Source organism: Nesoenas mayeri (assembly GCF_963082525.1).
Source record: "Nesoenas mayeri genome assembly, contig: SCAFFOLD_35, whole genome shotgun sequence".
Lineage (NCBI taxonomy): Eukaryota > Metazoa > Chordata > Aves > Columbiformes > Columbidae > Nesoenas > Nesoenas mayeri.
The window spans coordinates 1,694,761-1,699,807 of NW_027659961.1; the positions used below are offsets into that span (position 1 = coordinate 1,694,761).

General features: G+C 53.8%; 1 pseudogene across 1 annotated transcript; it reads right to left on the bottom strand.

Moving 5' to 3' along the window:
• Positions 1 to 1,117: 1,117 nt before the first annotated feature.
• Positions 1,118 to 2,042, bottom strand: LOC308052579 (olfactory receptor 14J1-like; annotated as a pseudogene). The gene has a single exon. The product of its transcript is annotated as an olfactory receptor 14J1-like (transcript).
• Between the last annotated feature and the right edge of the window lie 3,005 nt (positions 2,043 to 5,047).

The following is a 5,047-nucleotide window of genomic DNA, read 5'->3' on the forward strand; positions in this document are numbered from 1 at the left end:
ATCATGAGGAATGGACACAGGGAGCTCAGTTCAAGGAAGCACAACCCAGTGCTGCATTCAGGTGATTTCCCATAGGTTGTTCCTCCCAATATGAAGTGACCTCAAGACATTGCCTGTCCCGCAGGCCTTCACGGAATGGAAAGGAAGAGTTGATGGTGTTTGTGCTCACTCAGGTTCACGTCACCTCATGTACATGATGTGCGTGCTCACATCTCATCTGTACAAGGCAAACATGGACTGCTGAACTATTCATTGAGTGTCCATCCATGGAGAGAAAACAGCCTCTGTGGGTGAGAAGCCAGTGCTGGAAATGGTGGTTTGAGAGGCCAGTCCATGGTGGTTGACCTGAGGCTCCTTCCACGGGGTATCCAGTGCACAGAGGCATAGCCCAGCCCTGCTCTGCTGGTCCTGCAGGTCTCTGGCAGGAGCCTGGCTGTGAGAGGACACTGCTGTGTGCCAGCCCTGCACACACACACTGTTCAGCTGTACACTGGTGTTTGCATTAGTTGCCACTTTCATGGGCATGTTCTTGAGAGAATCTTTGGAAGAAGACATAAGCCTTCAGGCCGTTTAGTTTGGAGATTTTATATCTTTCTATCTGGAAAGGCTGTTGTGAGGCCAGCTTTGTCACAGCAGTGCCCATTGCCTGTCCCTGCCTGCACCCACAGCACTGACACACAGCAGGACGGTGACCAAGCTGCCAGAGCACTCAGGCCTTGCACCAACACCAGGGATGAGAAGTAGAGTGTGGAGTGGAACCAGAACAGCTCTGGAAGAACAAGCGCTGCTGCTCCCTGGCAGTGCGGCCATGATGGACTCTTTTACCCTCCTCTCATGAACACAGGAACCAGCCCTGGAGCTCTAAAAATGTGCTTGCAGGAAGGATATAGTGATAAAAAAGTCACTAAAGAGCCTTTTATTTTGTTTAGAGACAAGGAGAGCACGGCTCCTCCTTTGCACAGCCAACAGTTATAAAAGAAAAGCCAATAGTGAATTAGAAAGGGGATGACAACATTATCACAAGAAGAAAACAAATAATAACAACAAAAAATCCAGATGACAGGCTGGATCTGTAATTAGCTACATTAAAACACCTATGTAGAAGCAGATGGGTGGTTTATTGCTTTACAAAACAATAAGATATGAGTTTGCACAGGGCATCCTTGAGCTCCTGGTTCCTCATGCTGTAGATGAGGGGGTTCACTGCTGGAGGCACCACCGAGTACAGAACAGACACCACCAGGTCCAGGGATGGGGAGGAAATGGAGGGGGGCTTTAGGTGGGCAAACATGCCAGTGCTGACGAACAGAGAGACCACGGCCAGGTGAGGGAGGCAGGTAGAAAAGGCTTTGTGCCATTCCTGCTCAGAGGGGATCCTCAGCACGGCCCTGAAGATCTGCACATAGGACACCACAATAAACCCAAAACACAGAAATGCTACTAGCCACAAGCAACCCAAGTTCCCTGAGGTAGGAGTATGAGCAGGAGAGCTTGAGGATCTGGGAGATTTCACAGAAGAACTGACCCAGGGCATTGCCCTTGCACAGGGGCAGTGAAAATGTATTGGCCATGTGCAGCAGAGCATGGAGAAACCCAGTGGCCCAGGCAGCTGCTGCCATGTGGACACAAGCTCTGCTGCCCAGGAGGGTCCCGTAGTGCAGGGGTTTGCAGATGGCAACGTAGCGGTCGTACGACATGATGGTGGGAAGAAAATACTCTGTTGAAATGAAAAAGAAAAACATAAAGACTTGTGCAGCACATCCCAAAAAGGAGATGGTCCTGCTGTCCCACACAGAATTGGCCATAGACTTGGGGACAATGGTGGAGATGGAGCCCAGGTCAAGGAGGGCAAGGTTGAGCAGGAAGAAGTACATGGGGGTGTGCAGGTGCTGGTCCCAGGCTATGGTGGTGATGATGAGGCCGTTGCCCAGGAGGGCAGCCAGGTAGATGCCCAGGAAGAGCCAGAAGTGTAAGAGCTGCAGCTCCCGTGTGTCTGCGAATGGCAGGAGGAGGAACTGGGTGATGGAGCTGCTGTTGGTCATTTGCTGCCTGTGGGCATGAGGACCTGTGCAAGGAGGAAAAGGTTTAGGTCAAGTCTTCTATGGGAACAACCAAAGGCATTTCCCAAAGTCCCTCCCACCCCACTCACACAAAGAGATCCATTATTTTTTTCAGGAGAATGTCCTGGCTGAGCCCTCGTCGGTGCTTGATGAGTGTGCAATGAAGATCAGGGTCTCTGCCCAGGGGCTCCTGAGGAGTCAGCCTGACCCTGTGTGATGGGGTGGGCAGGGGCCAGTCCTGAGGTTCAGCTTTGTCAGCTGGAACCGCTCCTGGTGCAGAAGGGACTGTCAGCATCTGTACCCCCAGGCCTGAGAAACTGAGTTTGAGAGGTTTGGTGTTTCTACAGCTCCTTCTGCCCTCCTACCCTGGGGAGTGTTGTTGGGTGTCAGAAACCCTCAGCATTTCTGCTGCACTCAGGGACAACAGAGCGAGTCCTGCGAGACCAGGGGGTGCCTGTGGGTCAGTGCAAAGTGAGGGCAGCTGCTCTGTCCCTCTGTCCTGCTCCAGCTGCCCTGGGCTGGCACCTTTCTGAGATGGAGGCTGATCACACTCCCATGTTACCCTGAAAAGCCACCAGGCACTGCTGAGAGCAGAGGGATCCTCCTCAGACCATGACAGGTCTCACCCTTTCCTAAGGCCTCAGCACCCCAAGTTTAGCCCAGGACACACACAGCTCATTCCCCAGCCCCACAGACTGCATTGCCCACAGCCCATAGGTCAGAGCGAAGCTGGGACACGTGTGCCCATGGACACACCTGCAGGAAAGGACCCCCAAGATCAGGCTGTGCCTCTGCAGCTGAAACTGCCATCCCCAGAGAGCCCGACAGCAAGAACAAGATCCCAACAGCAGTGACCCAGAGCAGGGGAGCAAGAAGGAAAATGCGGTGAGGGTGGGTGTGAGAGAGGCCAGGGCAGAGGCAGCCGGGCACTCAGACAGCGTCACGCTTCCCCAGCTGTGCAGCCACCTCCCAGACACCAACAGTGCCGGGCAGCTGCTCTCAGCCCCTGTGCTCTGCAGAGGAGCTGGAGCTCTGGCTGCACAGGAGCTGCTTCATGCCTTGGAGCCCCCGGCCCTGAGGGCAGAGGCTTTGCTGGGTGGGACAGGAGGCCAGGGGGCTGCTCACAGGAGGGATCTGACCTGCAGGGGGTCACAGGGACTTTTCTCTCTTCTCCCTCCCGTAACAACTCCCGGTTTGATTTCCTCTCATTTCTGATCATTTTCCTGCTGCCTGGAGATTCTCCCCTGGGAGGTGTTTCCCTGTCCATGTCTCTTCCCTGTCAGTGCTCACAGACCATCCCACCCTCTGTGCCCTCCCCCTGGCCCTACAGATCCTTCCTGTTCATAGGCACTGCCTGGGAGCATCTTCCTGTCTGCAGGCTGGAAAACAGGTTACAGATTAAGTGTAAGGTGTCCAGCAAAGGTGATGCTGGTTCTGGGCAGAGGAGAGGCAAGGCATGCCAGGATTCTCTTGAAGACCTACTGCAGTTCATGTGTCTCAAGTATTTCTTTAAAATTAAGAACAGCCTTAATCACCACCCATTCCCCAGAGTAGGAGACTGAAAACACAGACTCAGGGAGGTTCCTTATCTTTGTAGTACTCTTTGTCTTCTTCTCCTTGAAACCTCCTCTTGTCAATATTCTGGAATGAGCTGGAGCTGTGAGCAGCCCCGACCCACGGAGAACCCAGCAGCAGAGGGACCCTGCCCTGCCGGGGGTCACTCCTTCATCCCACAGCTTCTCCCCTCAGTGTTGCTGGGCTCTCCCGGGCAGGCTGAGCGCTGACCCTGGCAGGCGGCAGAGTCCCTGCCCAGCACAGCCCTGGGGTGCAGGGACCCTGCTCTGCAGGACAGCCCTGGGCACCCCTGCCTGCACATTGACATTTACACCCCACAGCCACCCTGGGGAGAACGCAGCATTCACGTCTTGTCACTGACAGTGCAGAAGGCAATCCCTGCTCTGCAGCACATCCTCCCCTCTGATCAGAGAACCTCTGAGAGCTGTACTTACATCTCTCGCAGGCTCTGCAATGTGACAGCTTTCTGAGATCCTACCATGATTTGCAGATGCAATGCCCTGCAGCCACAGCCTTCATATCTGAGAGGATTTAATTTCCAGTGACCTCTCAGCATCCTCCCAGCCCAGACTGCGATTCCCTCTCTGTGCCTGGCTCCTGTGCCCTCGGTGCTGCAGGCAGAGCCCTCAGCCCTGCTGCGTGTGCAGAGGAGCTGCTCCTGGGCAGAGCTGTCTCTCTGCAGTGCTGCCGCTGCCATGAGCTCCCTGTGTCCTGGGAGCCCAGCCCAGCTCAGCAACACAAGAGCAGCCCTTGATGTCCCTTTCTCTGTCCCCTCTGGGCTCCTCCAGGTGTCCCTGGGACTCCAGGGTCACATCCTTTCAAAAAACCTGAAGTAATCAGTGATGTTGATTCTCTCTCCTCTGAAGAGACACATCATTGTGTTCTTTTTATTAAATGAATTAGTATGAAAATCATCTCTTCTTGTCCCATCATTAGACAGGACACCACGAAGGTTACACCAAAGGATCTAATTTCTCCAAGCTGAAGAAGGAATATCTTCAGTTGAATGAGTTCAGGCATTCTATTTTGGTTTTATACTCCAAGGTCTAGAGAGACATTCATCAATATTTGGCTATGTCATGTCTGTGCTCTGATTCAAAGCCTTTGCACACATGGGCTCTTGGACACTTGGTGCCAGGTTTCTTGTGCAGGTCAGAGCTGGGCTGGTGCCACAGCTGGGGTGGCTCAGCCCAGATGTGAGGCCATGTCCTCAGCCAGGGACCTGACTGGGGAGCTGGAGCTGTCAGTGCTGCAGACAGAGCTGTGACACGGATGGAATGAACTGCCAGGCAGAGTGGCAGGAGTGAGTTCATCTGGTCTCAAGGACAGCAGCCTCCAAGCACAGCAACAGCCCAGATCAAAGCTCAGTCTAGACCTGTAAGGCAATTCAACTTCCCATAATGAGCTGTTAC